Source organism: Hyaena hyaena, unplaced genomic scaffold (assembly GCF_003009895.1).
Source record: "Hyaena hyaena isolate Hyena2069 unplaced genomic scaffold, ASM300989v1 scaffold_192, whole genome shotgun sequence".
NCBI classification, from domain to species: domain Eukaryota; kingdom Metazoa; phylum Chordata; class Mammalia; order Carnivora; family Hyaenidae; genus Hyaena; species Hyaena hyaena.
In genome coordinates this window covers 2,122,325-2,144,265 of record NW_024080825.1, presented here as the reverse complement: position 1 = coordinate 2,144,265, position 21,941 = coordinate 2,122,325, and the positions used below count along the sequence as shown (strand labels likewise).

The window sequence follows — 21,941 nt, the reverse complement described above, 5'->3', positions numbered from 1 at the left end:
AATTAGTAAATAAATAAAATTCTAAGAATTCATTGGCTGCCCTCTGGGAAAGATGTCCACTGGCTCTGATCTCTAACCCAAATTCAGAAAATAAAATTCCAAAGGAAATTTCTAGACCCAAAGACATGTAATAAGTTTATAGTTGACAAGGACCACACTTGCTTAACTTGCTTTATATGCTAAACAGAGAAGGTCAAAGAACTTTAGGAAGATAAGAAGTAAAAGCTACAGCATTTAAGCAATAAAAAAGTTTCTTGACAGTCTTTCCTCTGTCACATTACTCTATAAAGCCACAATGTGAGAAAAGACCAAGAATACCATGTGTGAGTCATATCTTAGTATCTTCCAGTAAGCCTGCTAGTCATTATAAGAATCATCAACTTCTCCTTCCCAGTCTGCCGCACAGTGGTGTCTGATCCTAGAGAGCGGCGATGTTTGGGATTTTTTGTTTGTTTTTTTGACTGATGTGGAACAGAGTCAGAGGGCGAATCCAAACAAAAAATTCCAACAATATTTTATTTAATAATTGCTTTACTGCCTCCCAAGATAACTGTAATGTTTTGTATTTTCTACTGTATTTTCTACATACAATGGGTTTAAATACCTAAAAAATTAAAATAAGGTGACTATTTGGGGTGCCTGGTGGCTTAGTCGGTTAAGCATCCGACTTTGGCTCAGGTCATGATCTCACGGTTCATGGGTTCAAGCCCCACGTCAGGCTCTGTGCTGAGAGCTAGCTCAGAGCCTGGAGCCTGTTTCAGATTCTGTATCTCCCTCTCTCTCTGACCCTCCCCTACTCACACTGTCTCTCTCTCTCTCTCTCTCTCTCAGAAATAAACATTAAAAAAGTTAAAAAATAAATAAATAAAATAAAATAAAATAAGGTGACTATTTGAAGAGCCACCCAAACCAGTTTTATTGCTTAATAATTTACCCAAGTAAGATCCCCACTTGGAAAGAACATACCATTCACTTTAAGAAGTCTTCTTTTTCATATTAATGTTCTGGCTAATTTTATTATTTACTAAAACTAATTGAAGCAGATACTAACACAATTAAAGCCAAGTAAACACGAAAATTTTTAAGTATCTAAATGATATGATTTTTGGTCTTCCATATGAAGTCACAAAGACTGTTATCAGGAAACTGCTACACCTAGAAGCCTTGTTTTCAAACAAACACTATAAGCCATTAAAAAAACCAAACCCTGGGGGCGCCTGGGTGGTTTAGTCGGTTAAGCGTCCGACTTTCGCTTAGGTCATGATCTCGCGGTTCGTGGGTTCGAGCCCCGCGTCCGGCTCTGTGCTGACTGCCAGCTCAGAGCCTGGAGCCTGTTTCAGAGTCTGTATCTCCCTCTCTCTCTGACCCTCCCCTGCTCACGCTGTCTCTCTCTCTCTCTCTCTCTCTCCTAGAAATAAATAAATAAAAAAAAAACAAAAAAAAAAACAACAAAACACCAAACCCTGGGGCGCCTGAGTGGCTCATCCAATTCAGGTCATGATCCCAGGGTTGTAGGATCAAGCTTCACATGGGGCTCAGCACTGAGCATGGAGCCTGCTTAAGATTCTCTTCTCTCCCTCTGCCCCCTCCCCTGTTTGCATGCACACACTCCCTCTAAAACAAACAAACCAACCCTAAATGATGACACTTTGGTCTCCATGATATTAACCGTGTCTCTAAGACTGCTTCTTATATAAAATTTTTTCACATCACATATGCTGATCTAGAGATCAGAGAAAAAAAAGATCACTGTATTTATATGGTTTCTGTTCCCCCATAAACATAGTAAGTGACAGCAGCTTTCACCTGCCCGCCCCATGGACGTAGGCATGGTTATGCAGGTGGAAATACACGGTGGACAAAATGTACCTCAGAAGAAAGGTTTGATTGAATCCAAACCAACATGTGAGGATTAGGAACTGACCAATCATTGTCTATCCAAGTCCTCTTGATGGTCATATTTTTCCTTTGGCTGTTTACTAAATAGCCATCTTACTCTATTTTTTCCACAGCTTGTTGGCACATCTTTTAATAGAATTAGAAGGAGGAAAGAAGGTAAATGCTAACTAATCTGCTTTCTTTTGTTCCCCACATAATTTTGGTAAATTACCTGGCAGAACCAGAGTTAGATGTTAACCAGAATTAGAAAAATTAGTTAAGATTATATGAAGGTTTCTATGACTTATTCTAATATGCCTCTACTTACCAAAGCTTAAAAAGTTGATGGATTATTTGCAGTAGCACGAAATAAGACATCAATATGCTATTAACAATTTGGCAACTTTAAATGAGCATACATACTCTTTATTCCTAGGTATTGCTTCACATATGTAAATGTGTGCACAAGGATAGACAACACAACTTTCCTTTAATAACAAAAGGACTGAAATCAACAGAATGTTTATTTACTGAATAAATATACTTGTATGGATGTAATCACACCCATTAATAAAGGACTTGGTAATAAGTCATATTATATTCATTTACTGGTATTCTTCACAGCCGCCTTCTACAGACACTGCTATGGAAAGGTTTCCAGGACATACTAAGTGAGAAAGCAAGGCATGGAGCAGTGTGTACAGCACACTACCCTTTGTTAACATATGCACATTTATTCCTACTGTATCAAGTTTGGTAACATGTGGAATATCTCTGCACGCATACAAAAGAAACCGGTCACTGGCTGTCTCCGGGGGAGGGAACCAGTGGCTAGATTAAGTGAATGAAATTTACCTCTCTCTTTGTTCCCCTTATGTCTCTTGTACTGAGTGCAAATACATGATCTACTCAAAATTTTTTTCTTTATTTTAAAATTAAAAAGATGGAGAAGAGAGCAAACTGTTCCAAAAAGATTGCAGTCTTACCCAGAGGTACCTCCTCCACCAGGGACCGTGAGGCCTGTCAGTCCAGTAATTTGATCTTTTGGGACAGATAACCTTACCTGAAGCCACCACCTTTCTCACCTCACCTCAGCATGTGTTTAATAAATAATCCAAATTTCTGGTTCCAGTTAAGATGGAGTAAAAGTCCACTCCACCCACTCTCTCCCACTGGACTCAACTAGAATCCCTAGATAGGGCTACTCAATGCATTGTCTGATGACTGAAAAGTCATTGATCGCCAGAGGACTGGGAAAAGAAACCAAAACTCAAAATATCATGAAATCAACAGAGAGTTTTCCTTTTTTCTTCTTCTGAACTTGAAGGCAGCCCAAACCCAGAACTATATACTAGGTGCAGACAAAAAGAGCTCCAAGACCTCCATTTTTGGTGCAAAGAAACAGGAAAGGGAGCCCCTACAGGTGAAAAGAAAGAGAGAAAATCCCGATTTTGTTTCTCTCTTTTGTTCTCTCCTGTTTTACCCCAAAACAAATAGGCAGTAATGGCAATGACACCAGCAGCCAAGTAGGAAAACCTTTTCCCTGACCAGAGAAACTGCAATCCCAAGAGCATAGAGGGTATTTCTATTGTTTTGTTTTCTTTCTCTATCCCCTTGCCATTTGGTTCTCAAGGAAATGTAATTGCAGGAAGTTCAAAGTAAAGCAGAAAGCTAAAGTTTCAGCTTTTTAGTGAGAGGAGCAAAAAGGAGAACACTTTGGATCTGTTAAGTGTGAGAGAACAACGGGAAGAGGAGGGAGCTCAAAAAGGCCGTATGTGAACTCCAGGGCTCATCCCTAAGCCACACATGGCATATATCTGACCCTAAACACACACCAAAGGCTTTGACAACTCATCTATGGCGTATGCCACTGCCTACGTCTGAGAATGGCCACTGGCTGGTACACACATGGAACAGACACAAATACCACTGCAAATACTTTGAAAATTGAACAGATACTAAACCCCAGCCCACAGAAGACAGGTAAGCCTGAACCTAACAAAACTGGTTGCCTGCTCAAAAAACAAGCAAACAGAAACATTCTCTATAAAATTTACACAAGACTCAAAGTCTCACAACATAATATTCAAAATATCCAAGATACAGATCCAAACTGTTATAAAAAGAAACATAAAAATCTCAACATCTCACAAGGGAAAAGACAATCAACAGACACCAACTCCAACATATAAAATTATCAAAGACTTTAAAGCAGCTATTATAATCATGCTCCAGGAATAAAGGCAAACACTCTTGAAGTAAACAGAAACATAGATAATCCCAGCGAAGGAATAAAACACACACACACATGCACACACACACACACACACACACGGACCAAACTGTGGACAAAATTTTTTGTTTACTTGTTTTACAGTTTTGCTCTCACTGAGGTTTTATTAAATTGCTATAATTTTCTAGTCAACAAGTTGATCCACATCAGTTGAATTTCCAATCCCACATAAGAATCTAAGGAAGTTGTTTGTGATGTTATCTTTAATTATGCATGGGAGTCAGAATTCCAGGAATAACCTGAAAATCAACTCAGTGGATGGTCCTTCTACATACTACTCCATATCTTCTGTCTCATTTCAGAAGCTGGTTTAGAATTTGTCTTCCCCAGATTCTTTTTTTTTTTTTAAGTTTTTTAGTGATTCATTTATTTCTGAGAGAGAGAGAGAGAGAGAGAGAGAGGCAGTGTGAGCAGGGGAGGGTCAGAGAGAGAGGGAGATACAGAATCTGAAGCAGGCTCTAGGCTCTGAGCTAGCTCTCAGCACAGAGGCTGACGTGGGGCTTGAACCCATGAACCATGAGATCGTGACCTGAGCCGAAGTCGGACGCCACCCAGTCACCCCTGTTTTCCCCAGTTTCATTATCATTTTATCTACATGGCTTTTTGTGGCTTGCAACAGATTTTCCATGGTGGGCCAAAGGTCATAAGGCTTTGAAAGATCCAAAACAAGATCAATATAAAATGTCCATAAGATGTCACTTGTGATGGGTATGCTGTTTAAGTTCATAAAGAGGTTCCTCCAACTAGTTTCCAAAAGTGAGCAATATTTTTAGGTATATTATGCCCTTTTGCTCTTCTTCCATATGTATATTCCAAAGCTAAGGTTGGTTTTGGTGGCTCATCCCGATCAAGACACCTTAGAATAATAGCACCCTTTCCCTGGGTTTCATGGCTTGACCACCTTATTGTGTTGTGGGCTCAGCATTGGGACCAGCCTAAAATCAGAAGACCCATGAGCTCCAAGGTGGGCAGGATTGTCAGAAAAAATATTTATTTATTTTGAGAGAGAGAGAGAGAGAAAGAAAGAGAGAGCAACTGCATATGAGTGGAGTAGGGGCAGAGAGAGGGAGGGAGAATCCCAAGCAGGCTCCATGCTGTTACCATAGAGTCCAACATGGGGCTTGATCTCACAAACTGTGAGATCATGATCTGAGCTGAAATCAAGAGTTGGACACTTTATCAAGCGAGCCACCCAGGTGCCCCCAAATAGAAAATTTTAAATTAGAAAATTAACAGAAATTTAAAAATTTGCTGGATGAGCTCAAAAGTAGAATTAAGATGACAGAAGAGTTGGTGAACTTGAAGACGGAACCAACAAAAATTATCCAAGCTGAACAGAGGGGGGAAGAATCTCAAAAAAAAAAAAAGAGAGAGAGAGAGAAACAAAACAAAACAACAACAAAAAAACAAACACAGAACTTCAAGGGCCCACTGGACAATACAGAAGACCTAACATTTACATAATCAAAGGCCCATAAGGAAAGGAGAAATAGTGTGGTGTAGGAAAAATATATGAAGAAATAATAGCCAAAAACTTCTCAAATTTGGTAAAAGACATAAACTACATTCAAGAAACCCAGTGCATGGCAAATAGGATAAACTTAAAGAAACTCTTGCCCAGTGAAACTAAAACAAAGAAAGGATTCTTGAAATAATCAGAAAAATGATGTATTACTATACAGAAACACTAATGTGAATGATTCTGGAATGTGAATGATTCTGGATGTCTCATGGAAGACAGAGGGCAATGGAACAAGATTTTTAAGTGCTGGGGAAAAAATAATTGCCAACCTAAAATTTTAATCCACGGAAAATATCCTTCAAAAATGATGAGGAAATAAATTCTCAGATAAAGAAAACCAAAAGAAGTCATTACCAGCACATCTGCCAAAAGAAACGCTAAGGGAAATTCTTCAGTAAGGGAAATGATACTAAAGGAGAACTTAGAATTTCAGGAAAGCAGGAAGAGCAATAGAAATGATAAATATCTGAGCAAATGTAATAGACAGTTTTACTCCTCATAAGTTTTTAAAAATATAAATGGTGGTAAAAAGCAAAAATTATAACAATGTCTGATGGTGCTTTCAATGAATGTAGATGTAATACATATAAGAATTAAAACATAAAAGGAAGAGGGTAAAGAGGTAAATCTAATGGTGCTAAAGTTTCTACATTCCACTTGAAGTAGTAAATACCTATTCTAGGTAGAATGAATACTTTGAAGTATGTATATTGTAATCCTCAGTCAAAACTAAAATAACTATATGAGATAGTAAAAAAAAACTCAATAAATAAATTAAAATAGAATACTAAAAAATATTCAAATAATCCAAAAGAACAGAAGGAAAACAAACACAAAACAGAAGGAACAAACAGAAAATAAATAATAAAATGGCAGACATGAATCGAAAACAATAATTATGTTAAATGTAAATGGTCTAAACACATCAATTAGAAGAGAGAGATTGTCAGGGGCACCTGGGTGGCTCAGTTGGTTAAGCGTCCAACTCATCATTTTGGTTCAGGTCATGATCTCACAGTTCATTAGTTTGAGTTGTGTGTCGTGCTCTGCGCTGGCAGTGCAGAGCCTGCTTGGAATTCTCTCTTTCCCTCTCTCTCTGCCCCTCCCGCATGCTCGATTTCTCTCTCAAAAAAAAGAAAAAGGATGCTAAGTACAGTATGAATTGGATTATGGAACAGAAAAGGGATATTACTAGAAAATCTGGTGAAATCTAAATAATATCCTGAGGTTACTTAATAGAGTACTAATACTGATACTAATTTCTTAGTTTCAATAAATGTACTAAGGTTATGTAAGATGTTAGTATTAGGGAAAGCTAGGTGAAGGGCACATAAGAACTCCGTACTACTTTTGCAACTCTTTTAATAACCTGAAATTATTTCAAAATTAAAAAATGGTTAAAAGGGGAAAATATATACATGAAAATATGATCAATGGGTAACTGGAGTGGCTATATTAATATCAGACAGAGTGGACTTCAAAGCAAGGAAAATTACCAGGGATGAAATAACATTAAATAATGATAAAAGGGTCAATTCACTAAATGTATACATACGTAATGAAAGAGACTCAAAATATATGAAACAAAACTTGAGAGAACTAGGGGAAGAAATGGACAGATCTACAATTATAGTTGGAGATTTTAATCTTCCTTTCTCAGTAATCAAGTGAACAACTAAATAAAAACTGATCAAGGATATTAAAATATAAAGTTATACATCTTAAATATACACAATTCCTATTAGTCAATTATACTTCAAAAAAGCTGAAAAATAAAGATGTAGAATATAATGCTGCAATTAAATAATAATCAAATCACCATTTTAAAAAAAGAGAGAGAGAAGGAAAAAATTAAGGATAACAGAAGAAGCGAACAGTACCATCAATCAATTGGATATAATTGACATTTATAGAACATTCCACCTAACAACTGCAGAATATACATTCTTTTCCAGTGCACATGGAACATCCACCAAGACAGACCATATCTTGGTTGGTAAAACAAACCTTAACAAGTGTAAAAGTACTAAAATCATACAAAGTATGTTCTTTGACCCTAATAGAATTAAACTAGAAATCAATGAATTAAAGACTCTGGAATCTCACATCAACACACTTCCAAATAATTAATTGGTGAAAACGGAAGTCTCAAGGGAAATAAAATTTCAACATATCAAAACTTGTAAAATATACTGACAGCAGTGCTTACAGGAAAATTTATAGTATTAAAAACTTCTATTAGAAAAGAAAGTATCAAACAATCTAAACTTCCTTCTTAAAGAAAAAAAAAAAACCACAAGAAACAGAAGAGGGGTGCCCAGGTGGCTCAGTTGGTTAAGTGTCCGACTTGATTTTGGCTCAGGTCTTGATGAGATCAAGCCCCGAGTCAGTCTCTGCACTGGGCATGGAGCCTGCTTGGGATTCTCTCTCTCTCTCTCTCTCTCTCTCTCTCTCTCTCTGCCACTTCTCCCCTTGCACTCTCTTTTTCTCAAAGCAAAAATAAAAACAAAAACAAAAAATAAAAGAACTTAAAAACAAAAACAGAAGAGCTAATTAACTCAAAGCATACAGAAGGAAGAAAAGAAATATAAGAAAAACAATATAAACAGAAAACATTTTTAAAAACAAACAGTAGAGAACAATGAATAAAATTAGAAGCTGGTTCTTTGGGGTCACCTGGGTGGTTCAGTTGGTTAGGCGTTTGACTTTGGCTCAGGTCATGATCTCACAGCTCATGAGTTCAGAGCCTTGCATGGGGCTCTGTGCTGACAGCTCAGAGCCTGGAGCTGGCTTCAGATTCTGTGTCTCCCTCTCTCTCTGCTCCTTTCCCCACCCTCAAAAATAAATAAACATTAAAAAAAAAAAGCTGGTTCTTTGAATAGATGGATAAAATTGATAAGCTTCTACTCAAACAAAGAAAAAAAAGAATACACAAATTATCAGTTTCAGGAAGGAAAGAAGGAACATCACTATAGACCCCCACAGATTAAAAGGATAATAAGGGAACAGTACATGCCATGTACATAAATTTTATGACTTATATAAATGAAACAATTATTTGAAAGCCACAAAGTACCAAAACTTACCTCAAAAGAAATACACAACCTGAGTTGTCCTATATCTAATTAAGAAATCTAGGGGCGCCTGGGTGGCTCAGTCGGTTAAGCATCCAATTTCGGCTCAGGTCATGATCTCATGGTTTGTGAGTTCAAGCCCCGCATCGGGCTCTGTGCTGACAGCTCAGATTCTGCGTCTCCCTCTCTCTCTGCCCCTATCTGCTCACGCTGTCTCTCTCTCTCTCTCTCAAAAGTAAATAAACATAAAAAAAAAAAAAAAGAAATCTAATTTGCAGTTAAAAACCTTCACACAGAGAAACCCCTAGGCACAAATGCCTTCACTAGAGAATCCTACGAAGTGCTTACGGAATTCTACACATTCTATTCCAAAAAAATATCAACAGAAACACTTTCTAACTTATTTTATGAGACCAGCATTATCCTAATACTCCAAACTAGACAAACACAGCACAAGATAAAAACAAAACGACAGACTGATAATATCCTCATGAATACAGATGTAAAACTCAACAAATTAGCAAACAAATCCAACATTATAGAAGAGTAACACATCACAATCAAGTGATGTTTACCCTAAGAATGAATGGCTGGTTCAATACTTGAAAATCAATCAGTGTAATCTATTACATTAACAGATTAAAGAAGAAAAACTCCTATGATCATATCAACTGATACAGAAAAAGCATTTGACAAAACTCAATATCCATTCCTGAAAAAACTCTCAGCAAATTAGGAATAGAGGGGAACCAAGCTTTATAAAGAACACCTACAAAAACCAACAACTACCATCACACTTAATGGTGAAAGACTAAATGCTTTTTCCCTAAGAACAGGAAGAAAGCATGAATATCTACTCTCACCACTCTCATTCAATATCCTACTGGAAGCCTGTAAAATCTATAATAAGGGTGGAAGAGAGAAATAAAAAGCATATACATTAGAAAGGAAAAAATTAAGCTGTCACTATTCATAGATGACATAATTGTCTATATAAAAGTCCCCATAATCTATAAAAAGGTTTCCAGAACTATTAAGTGAGTTTAACAAGGTTGTAGAATACAAATTCGACATAAAAAATTCATATTTCTATATCCTAAAAATGAATTAGAACTTGAAATCCAAACTAGAAACATTTATAATAGCTCAAAAAAATACTTAAGGATAAATCTAACAATACATGTGCAAACCTATATACTGAAAACAATAAAATGCTGATGAAAGAAATCAAATGCAACCTAAACAGATGAAGACATACATCATGTTCATTGATTGGAATATACGATACAGTTAAGGTATCAACTCTCAAATTATCTACAGATTTAATGCAGTTCTAATCAAAATGCAAGGAAGAGTTTTTGCAGGATATAGACAAACTGATTCTGAAATTGATATAGAAAGACCAAAGGATTAGAATAGCCAAAACAATTTTGAAAAAGAAGAAAGCTAGAAAGCTCGTATCACACAATTACTATAAAGCTACACTAATTGAGATACTTGGTATAAGCAGAGGGGCAGACACATAAATCAGTGGAACAGAAGAGTCTAGAAAAAGACCCACACAAATATAGCCAATTGACTTTTGACAAGGGTGCAAAACCAGTTCAACAGAGAAAGGATAGTCTTTGCAACAGCCAGAACAACAGAACATCTATCTGTAAAAATTAAATAAAAATGAACCTTGATCTAAATCTCATACCTTTTACAAAAATTACCTCACATGGATCACAGAGCTAAATAAAAAAATGGGAAACTATAAAACTTTTAAAAGAATGCAGAGAAGAACACTTTTGTGCCATATATAAGAATTCTTATATTGACATCAAAAACATGATCCATAAAAGAAATAGACAAATTAGACTTAAAGTTGAAAACTTTAAGCTCTATAAAAGACACTATTAAGAGAAAAAAAAGAGCTACAAACTAGGAGAAAATATATCCAAGTAATTTATCTGATAAAAGACCTTATATCCAGGATAAAAGTATTTTTTTTAACTCTCAAAACACAGTTAAGAGAATAATCCAAATTTTTTAAATGCACAAAAGATCTGAACAGACACTTCACCAAAGAAACCAAGTGCAGATGAGGGCATGGAGCAAATGAACTTTCATACTTGGCTGGTGGAATTCAAAATGACATAACCACTCTTAAAAAATGATTTCACAGTTTCTTATAAAGGTAAACATACACTTGCTGTATTACCTAGCAATCTCACTCTTAGAGATATCTTTGAGAAATATGAATCTGGGTTCACACAAAAACCTATACATGAATGTTTAGCAGCACTGTTCACAATTGCCTGGAACTGGACACATCTCAAATCAAACACCAGTCATCAAATGAGTGGATTAAGAAACTGTTTCATAACCCACAGTAGGATACTACTAAGCAATAAAAAAGAACAAACTATTGATAAACACAATATGGACAAATCTCCAAAGCATCATGTGAAGTGGAAAAAGCCAGTCCCAAAGTGTATGTACTGTAGTAGGATTCCATTTACATGACATTCTAGAAAAGGCAAAACCCTAGGTATGGGGAACCGATCAGTGGCTGGTAAGGATTATGGGTTAAGGAGAGTGCCAGTACAACGGGACAGTACTGGGGGGACTTTCTGAGGTGATGGGACAGTTCCGTAGGCTGAATGTGGAGGTGGTTACATACATGAATCCAGATGTGTGAAAACTCACAGAACTGTACACCAAACTTTTCAACTGTACTGCTTATAAACTTTAAAAATAACAATAGAAGAAGAAATAACTAAAGCTGTTCAAAGGAAAAAATTGTATTTGCCGTACATGAGCAAGAACCTCAAAAGCTTTCCAAATAGTTTTTGTATGTTTGTTTATTTATTTATTTTGAGAGAGAGAGAGCATGCAAGCAAGGGAGAGGCAGAGAGAGAGAGAGAGAGAGAGAGAGAATCCCAAGCAGGCTCCACACTGTCAGTGAGGAGCCCGATACAGGGCTCAAACCCACAAACCATGAGATCATGACCTGAGCTGAAATCAAGAGTTGGATGCTTAACTGACTGAGCCACCCAGGTGCCCCAATATTAGTTCTATGGGACTTATTCTTGTGAAGAAAACAGGACCTTATTTGGTGACAGGACCCTAATAGGAATACATTTCCAGATAGGAAAAAGAAGCCTGTTCATCCCAGGAGCAGAGTGTATTAGCCCAAAGTCACAACTAGATCACAGGGGTTCTGGTGCCTAAATTTTATACATAAAAACATCAGATGCCCTCTTGCCCAAAATTTAGACTAGTGCCCATACTCTGAACTCTACAGATCCACAGTGGGGTTTTATAATACCACCAAAAGTCAGCAGTCAATGCCCACAACTAGAGTTCTTACTAGATTCTGTGGGTAAACCATGGAAGAGGGGGGAAAAAAAAAAGGCCTTGACAAGTCAACACCTATAAACAGAAGCAATACCTAAAAGGAGTTGATGGGTCTATAATCCTGGCTAGAAAAGTGTCACTGCTTTCTGGCGAGGATTTTTTCCCTTGAGATTTTGCAACGGATTGCACTGAGCGATAAAATGATAAATGTATTGCTCTTAAGAAACAAACACCCTATCTCTGAGCACTATCCTGAGCAAAGCTGGGCTCCAGAGCAGAGCCCATGCAGGCAGAGAAGTCACACTCCCCACAGAACGGCCAGGCCTCACCACTGGAAAGCCACAAGGCAGCCGCTAAGGAGTGGGAGGTGAAAGTCATGGCAGCTCCCACAGCCCACAGGGGACAGTACAAACCAAAGACTTACTCGTGGTCAGCAACAGAACCTAGCAGCCCCCAAGGGTCAGGCTGGATGTAGTCTAATTAAAATTAAAGATGGAAAACACTCAGATCTAATTAATAACATATCTTCGATATCCATTCATAACACAAGATGTACTTATTTTCTTTGACTATAAAACTTTCTAGCAATTTCTAACGCCAAGAGTCTATATTAAGATCCCAAAATGAAAGAAGTCTTACACATCTGCACTTACGGCTGAACTTTTCTTATGAGTCAGGCAAAAAAGAAAGCTTATAAGGTAAGTGAAATACTCATATGGTTGTTCTACTTTGCTTCCTACTACACTTAATCACTCATTTTGTGCCTTTCTTGGGTCTTACATACCCCTCTGCTCCCTTTGCTAGGGATATGGAAGAACTATTACAAAAGAAGGAAAGTAAAATAAAAATCCACAAATCTACCAAAACACTACTTGCTCTAGAGCATCTAGATTAATAAAACAGGTTGCCAGCATTCAGTGAAGAGGTCTTTATAGCCTTTCCTCATCCTGGACTGGCTTTTGTTTAACTGTTCTTAATCACTTGCTTTGAGTGGTCAAACTAGGAAACAGGTACTAACACTGTCATTGCACAGAGAACCTCCTAATGGGATTACTTATTGTAAGGATGCTTTGCATGCTAAAGAGAGGGCTAGATTTACTAATATCGTGTACATGAACTCTGCCTGCTCTATTGGTTCCACACAAACCATGGGGACTTCTGCCAACTGTCTGAGTGCAAACTGTGGCAAACGCTAATGGAATTTGCAAGAACTCAGTAATTTTAGTGGTGAGAAGGAAAAAATATTAACAAATTAAATGAAATATTTTATTGTATTAAATTGCTTTTCTTTTACGTGTATGCTGTTATTTTCCATGCACATGTTCTGATGTTCCAATCACCCTTTGTTTTTTTCTTATTCAAAGATCTTTGCTGAATACCAAAGGCTAGAACGGAACCTAAGCTCCCTGAGCACACTCTTTGCTCTGAACTACCACTGTACACTGAAGTTGCAAGGTAGGGCCCACTGGCCACTGTCTGGTACCCCAGATACACCAAAGACGTTTATGCAAGTCAAGTCTGACATTTTGTATCCACAGCCCAAGATTCAATACCCGAAATAAAAAGAAACACCACCAGCTGATAAAGTCTCTCTCCCTCTGCTCTCACCTATTAGAATCCTTTGAGTTGCTCCCTTTAATTAAGCCTGCAATTTCAAATGGTTTTCATGAAGCACATAGAACATAAGCAAATGATCAAAGAAAGAAAGCCACTGAGTTTCAGTAAGTATAAAACAGCCATCCACCAGGTCTATGAAAAGGTGCATAATTCTTATTCCTTTATATGCAAAACTAAAGGCTAGTTGAGAATATCAAGGAAAAAGACCTCATGTTAAATTCTGTCTATAAGTGGACAGAATTTAAAACTCCAAAATAAGAAAAGGACAGAGATCTACAAAGGTCAAGTAATCTTTATTGGTGAGAGAGCATAGAGAATAAAGAAGTGGGAACACTTAGGTTTCTCTTAAAGAAAACTTTAAAATCTCAAGGTGGGAAGGAGGAGGGGAGGAGGAAAGCATGCAAAGCTCTCTAGGGAGAAAGGATTAAAAAGTAGAAATAGGACACTTAGGGGCATCTGGGTGGCTCAATTGGTTAAGCATCCAACTTCAGTTCAGGTCATCATCTCACAGCTCGGGAGTTAGAGCCCTATGTTGGGCTCTGTGCTGACAGCTCAGAGCCTGGAGCCTGCTTTGGATTCTGGGTCTCCCCCTCTCTCTGCCCCTAATACACTGACATTCTGTCTCTTTCTCTCTCAAAAAATAAATAAATATTAAAAAAAAAAAAAAGAAAGAAATAGGGAAACCTGGCTGGTTCAGGCAGAAGAGAATCCAACTCTCAGGGTCAAGAGTTCAAGCCCCACATTAGGTGTAGAGATTACTAAAAAAAAAATAAAATAAATAAATAAACTTAAAAAAATTAGAAATAAAGATAGCTTGCTAACCAACACGCTCTGGACTAGACTGCCAACATGTATTATAGAACATAACTCCCTAAATGTTCTAAATAGAAGACTTTCTATGTCTCTAAACTTTAAAACGGCAAAAAAAAAATCTTGAACTCCTTCTCTTCCCTCTTCCCCATGTAGTCTTTCATCAAGTCCTACGAAGTCTTCCTATAAGCTACTTCTTACATTAGGAAAATGTTAGTTAAACACATGTGACACACATATATAACATTCTATTTCTTTTCCTTCCTATCTTTCTCACTACAATCCTAGTCCCAGCCCTCGTCGCCATGCATCTAAAGCTAAACCAAATAGCCAATTAACTGGATGTCCATTCCTTGTTCTATTCTGTCCTATTACACATTGCTGCCCAATCCTCCTAACACATTACAGTACAGCTTTGATTATGTGTCATTCTGTGCTCCCTCAAAAATCTTCTTTGTTCTTCACTGTTCTCTAAGATAAATGCAACTTCAAAAAATCATTAATGTTTGCCTACCTCTACCCTATCTTTTGTAGCTTCTCTGCCAGTTGGGGGGCAGGAGTTCCTACCCTAGCCCAATTGATTTGTTCACTGCACTCCCAAAATACTCTGCATTCTCACCTTCTTCCTTTGACTCACACTGTCTTACCCAACCATTCCATAAAGCCCTGCTCAAATCATACTTCTTCTATCACCCTGTCTCTCATTATGCCAGCTTAAAGCTCTCTGTTTCCAAAACAAAACAAAACAAAAACCACACACTCAACTTACTTATATTCCATATCATTTTTGTGGAAATTAAGCCTTTTACAGTTGTTATCATGAACCATTATGAAAACTTCTTATTTAACATCTTGTGTTTATAATTTGTTTCACCAAATAAATACATTCCTATAACATAAGGTCTATATTTTCTGTATCTTTCAACACTTGTCACAATGCCTCACCCTTAGTCACTACTCATGAAAAATCTGTTGATTGGTGTGGTCAGGGTAGGTGATCTACAGTTCCCCATAGAAAGCAACAGACCAATAATTCTCAAGGCCATGTCTTCCTCTATACTTTTTTCATATGTAATTCTCAACCCTAAAAAGCAATGTAGTTGGTAGGAAAAGGCCACTTTGGCCCAAACTAACTTTTTACTTCAAATAAGCCAAGAAATGTCACTAAGAAAAATAAAACATAAGAGATTATCCATATCATAAGGAAAAGAAGGAAAAATTGATCTCAGACAATTTAAAATGAGAGTTCAAATCCCTAAATAAGTACAGGGGAAACTGGTAATACTTATTGCCTTTATGGTGTACATACTAATGATTGGGAGACAGTTAGAAAAAGACTTAAATTAACTTTGAACCTTCTGATTTTTGAACACTGTGCCTCTATTAGCTACTCAAATGTAAAATATATATTTCACAAAACAGAATGGAAGAGAGAACTTCAACAGTGCCTTTTGAGAAAAAGTTTTGCTATTAAATGACTTAGAATCCTTTTTTAAAACAGGGAAGTAAAATAGCATTTAAGAATGTTACTGGGGCGCCTGGGTGGCTTAGTCGGTTAAGCGTCCGACTTTCGCTTAGGTCATGATCTCGCGGTTCGTGGGTTCGGGCCCCGCATCAGGCTCTGTGCTGACTGCCAGCTCAGAGCCTGGAGCCTGTTTCAGTCTGTGACTCCCTCTCTCTCTGACCCTCCCCTGCTCACACTGTCTCTCTCTCTCCTAGAAATAAATAAAACATTAAAAAAAAATTAAAAAAAAAAAGAATGTTACTAAATCTTTTGCTCTAAAGAAAACATTCTTCAGCTTTTCCAATGTAAGGATCAGACAGAGAAAGCAATTTGCAGCAAGGTTTTAGCAGAGGGATAAAACAACATTTAAAAACAAAACACCTTCCTAAGGCTCCAAGCCCCATCCAGAAGATCAGGATCAGTCTAGTTCAGTAGTACAACAGAGATGTTTCCTAAAGAGTCTGCAGAGGGGAGATACCTTCTCCTAAACAATGAGCCATTTCCCAAGTTCACATCCAAACTCCCTCGTCCCTTTCATAGCAATCATACCCACACTTTCTCGAACTCTGCTCTGATGATTCCTCACACTCCCAATGCTTTTCTCCCTATCACAATATAAATTTTTAAAAATGCCCATTATCTCCAAGGGATCTTTCCTAGAAATAACACATTCTGCCTCTTTAGTCTTCACCAAAATCTTAGGAAATCCAATCAAGGATTCTGCAGCAAATGGGATTTCTGAGTGTTATGACTCCTGAGAAAGCTCTCCTCGTCTCATTTGCAACCTGCTCAATTTTTCTCCACAATTTAATAATAATACATCAATTTGTTTTCATTTGAAAGCATTATATTCAGCTTCTTGCTAAGACAAAAAGACAATGGTGAATGTGAAGCAAAAGCTTGTTACATTATCCTTAATTGAAGAAGAGTTCCTCCTGAAACAAGAAACTAACCATGTAATAAATTAGGTCCTATTTATTTACAGGACTGTTGCTCAGTAAAATGAAGGAAAAATGGTATTTCACATTTTCTTCCAGTGAACACTAGCTTTTGGAGTTTCAGCCTTCAAAAAGCTGAACTCTTAAAATAACAGAATAAGAACAGATGAAAAATGAACTGCCTTTTCATTGATAAAGTAGCTGTGATCTCTTTCTTTATCAATCACTATCTAAAAATTTAACACATTTTAATTTTGACGTTTTTTTCCTTCCCAAGTTCATTCTAGTGGAAATGCTAATGATCGGTAAAATACCCAAAATGTAGGAAAGGGGAGGGAAATAAATGACATGTATAATTCACAACCTAGATAATCAATCCCTGGACAAATAAACATTCACTTACATTTCTCTAATATTCTTACTCCCCAGGAACTCAAAAGATTTTGCAGCATAAAAACAGCACTAATCAACCAAACATGAAAAGTGCCCATTAATATGTCTTTTGGGGGATTTCAGCGCTTTCCATTCCAGATGCGGGAAGGCCTCTGAACATGAGAGGCCTCTCCCTACAAGCAACAGTGAAATCCAAGTGCTTCAGACCCCTCCAGCTAACATTTCAGTTACCCTAACCCAAATGACTCCTTTCAGGATCAAGAGACCTTGAGTCCCAAACTGAGAGCACCTCTTACGCGACCACCTTTTATTTTGTTCCACTCTCCTCAATATGACACATCTCCATAGACCTAAGGGAAATCTTAACTATTCTCCACTTTCACCTTTGCTGTTCTAGCCCAAGAGCCTCCTAGAACTCTTTCTGCTCCACCTCGAATACCCTTCCCAGCATCAATCCCCAGTATACAATCCTACACCAATTTCAGCCTTGCACATAAGCAAAGAAGTCAGGCGGCAGAGGCCATAATTCCTCTACCATCCTGGTTATAACTTATGTTGGCAATGTTAAAGCACTGAGGAGTAGCCAAATGTGTGTATTTATGTGCAAGAGAAATGAAGAAAGATAAGCAGATACCAAGAGCTTTTTAAAATTACCTCAGATAGTTACAGAAACAAAACAAACATGTTGCTTTAATACCTCTTATTTTCATCCATATTCTATTTATTGATACTTCTTCTGTTCATTTTCCCCTCATTCTTCCTCCTTCCAAAATGCTCTCCATCAAAAGTACTTTTGCCCTCCCTCTGCCTATCCCAGAATCTTTCATTATTCCCACTCACTGAGATATGTTTAGCTACCTAGGAAAATGATAATTTCTTAAAATAAAACCAAAATTATTCACTTTACTCGGTTATATGAACATCAGACTATAACACCACTTAATGGAAAAACATCTTTAAGCAACAGTCAGTCAACCAACCTGGGTACCCATCTGCACTCCATGACTTAATGGTCCTGGAGCCCTGGACAATACACTTAAGCTCTGGGATACTCAGTTTCCTCAGCTATAAAATGGGTAGAACAATATCTGCCTTACCTAACTCAAACAATCAACTGATAGAAGGATTTTAAGAGTTCTGATAAATAACAAAACAAAATATCATAATTACCAAAGTCAATCAATGGTCAGCTCTGAGACCTAACTATATGAGACCCATTCAAATGAGTCTGTGCAAACACAACGGGAAAACCCAGAATGGTGCTGAAGACAAAAGAAACTCTAAACTTGATAATCACTCATCATAATTAAAATATCCAGCTCAGGGAAAAATAAAGGGGAGCCTCAGTCTTTGGGCCCTTCAGATCCCAGGCTATAGCTAAAAAAGGTCCAGATGCCTGCCAGCTTGATGGTCAGTGCCAGGGCACTTCTTTTGGGTAAAGAGTCTATTCTAGAATGAGGAAAGAGTCACTTTGGTAAATGCATTCTCACTGTCGTGGTGGAGATCAGTGCTGCAGTTGTACAGTAAAACTTTTCTCCTTTTACACTAACAATGTCCATCCAAATCAGGGTATCTGCGGATTCTGTCCTCCATTCCAGACTGAAGACAAAGCAACTGTCTGCTTTTGAGACTACTGAAATTTAATACAGTATGTATATACTATATCAAATACACATATAAATACGCACTAAGCTGCTAAATCCCTAGAGGGAAAGGAGCAAATACATATTGAGCTCTATGTGTCAGAAACCACAAGGTAACAGAGATTTCATTTAATCCCCACAAACACCCTGCAAGGTAGGTATTACTATTCCTATTTTTATAGATGAGAACACTGAAGCTCAAATAGATTAAATAACTTGCCCAAAGTCACAAAGCTAATAAGTAGCGGAGTCAGAACTTGAACTTCGTTTTGCCTAACTCCAGAGCCCCATACTGCTTCTTTTTTTTCTCAGTGGTGTTAACTATGGCAACCTTCTTGTGTCTTCATTTCACCTTAATTCCTGAGATGGTACTTAACTGTGTGTCCTGCTTATGTCTTTATAACTTCACAAAGAAACAGAGAAAATTTTCCCAGAAGGTTTCTTCTTTGCCTTTTCTTTTCCTGCATTTACTTCCTATTCCTGTACAAACTATTGCTTTTTAGGTTGAATTACCAGGCTAGATCTAACAGTGTCATACCACATTCAGCAATTAATGTACACCAAAAGCATGAAAGTTCTGTTTCCTTCAACATTTTAATAGCCATAGTTTTGGAGCATGGTATCATTTTCTAAGCTGGCTCTTGTCACTTAAAGATGTTAGTGCCTAGTACAATACCTCACACACAGTACGTGCAGAGAGAGAATATCTGTTGATTCACTGATTAAGAAAAGATTTCTTTGGGGCGCCTGGGTGGCTCAGTCAGCAGAGCATCTGACTCTTGATCTCAGGGTCGTGAGTTCAAGCCTCACATCCTCACACTGGGTATGGAGCCAAGAAAGAAAGGAAGGAAGGAAGGAAGGAAGGAAGGAAGGAAGGAAGGAAGGAAGGAAGAGAAAGAAAGAAAGAAAGAAGAAAAAAGAAAGATTTCTTTACTCCTCTAGTTATCCTGCTATATTTAAATCAAGAGATTTTACAGAAGTCCAATGCCAGGAATGAATCCTTTCGCGTTAAAGACAGTTTTTTTCTGGAAAATTTAAAAATGATTCAGAAAAAAGGTAAATTAATAACAATCTAGTGTTTAAATCCCTAAATGACTTAGTAGTGGACTATGAACTTAAGACTTTAAAAGGTTTGGTTTAAAAATTCTGTTATTCTGGATAATTTTTCCAAGAGCTTCTTGCCCTCTCTATAGAAAACAAAAGACTGAAAATATACAAAACACAGATAACTGTTTTTGCTTAGGACAGTTAAGACTAAGGATGACTTTTTTCCTGTTTTTTTTTCCTTATATATATTACATTTTTTTCTGCAAGAAGTATGTGTTATTTTCATAATTATGGAAACTGATCTCACTCTGGATAACCTTTGCATTTTTATCACTTTCTATACAGTGCAGGGTTACTTTCTTTCTCAGATATAATCGATAGGAATTAAGTATTCATTAATTCGTGCCTGTGCCTCCAGAACTTGTTACATAACATCAGAATGTTAAAGATAATTATTTTTCTCTCCATTCATGGAATGTTTTTCTTGCTTTAGGTGGATATGTCTCTATCTTTGAATGCTTTTTAAGCAGATGCAGACTTCTTGTATAATCTTTTCTTGGTAATGAACACAAGAATGCTATTTGGCTTTATGTAGCCCCGATTTATAGGTCTTTTAACTTTATATGTGTTATCTTTTCAGTGACATTAAAGTACTTCAATTATAGGAGGACCTAAACGGAATGAGCTATTTATGTAGTAGGAAGTTTCCTTCCAACGGAAGTATTCAAAGCAAAGATCTCCCATAAGGGGATTCCTGTGCTGGGAGGTTATATGAGCTGAATTTATGACCATTTTCCCTTTCTAGGACTTTAAAATAAATTTTTTGACAAGTCTACTTTAGTGATACAATGCACTGCACACTGGCCTCTGCCGTGTCAACTCCTTTTCTTAGCTCACTGTTCAAATCAACCCAGAGAATATTCCCTTCTGATCCAGCTTAACTTAGCAAGCTATCTGATTATTTCTTGTGGAGACCAAATCCCCATAATTATTAACAGATCCTTGCTATGTGAAATTATTGAAATGTGCTGAAATAATGCAGTCAGCAAAATGTCACTGTATGTCTTACATATGAATCTGTTGCAGCCTGTAAAACACTGTCTCCATGAGGGACAGCCAAAATGAAGAGTTATGTGGGAGTAATAAAATATGATAACTAGGCCTGCAACCTCAAGAATAAACCCAGCTGCGCATGCACACACACATCTACAAGAAAGCCTGCTGATCACAAAAGCAAAGAAAAACCCAAATCATGTCTGGGCGTGTGCGCACTTCCCGGCAGGGCTGGTCAGGGAACTGTCCTTTCAGCACCACAGCATGAAACCCTGGTGCAAGCCTAAACACGGGCATCCCAAGCTAGGCTGAGAGAGAAAAATTCGTTATCTCTCCTACAAAGAAAGCAACAAGCACAGTGTGGGTGTTTGTTTTTAAGTATGCAATATTCTACTTCATAATCCTTTATTACTTTAAAATGAAATCCTTGAATTACGTTGATAAAAGTTGACAGTACCACAAATGAAAACCGAAGGTATATTAAGTCTGCTGCCTCTCAAACTGAACCCAAGTAACCAGTAATTGGCCTGCACTATCAAGAACTGCTCTGCAAAATCCACGGCCAGCCCTACTAAGAAGCACAACACGTTTACACATACCCTAAATCAGACGTTGAGAACATAGAACATGCTCAGAGTCCTCCCCAGGGAGAGACTCAATTTCTAGGACAGATGATGCTTGCTGAATACCAAACCATCACTACCACCCCCCTCCCAAGCAATCAAATTCTCTTTCAGGGAGAACTGAAGGCCTTATGGGTCATGAGTTCCAAAGAAAAAATGCTGCAGTATTTCAAGAACCAGGTTACAGGCAACGTGCTACAAAGC

General features: G+C 37.4%; 1 pseudogene; it reads right to left on the bottom strand.

Moving 5' to 3' along the window:
• Positions 1-4,295: 4,295 nt before the first annotated feature.
• On the bottom strand, positions 4,296-21,411 carry LOC120237878 (annotated as a pseudogene).
• Positions 21,412-21,941: the final 530 nt, after the last annotated feature.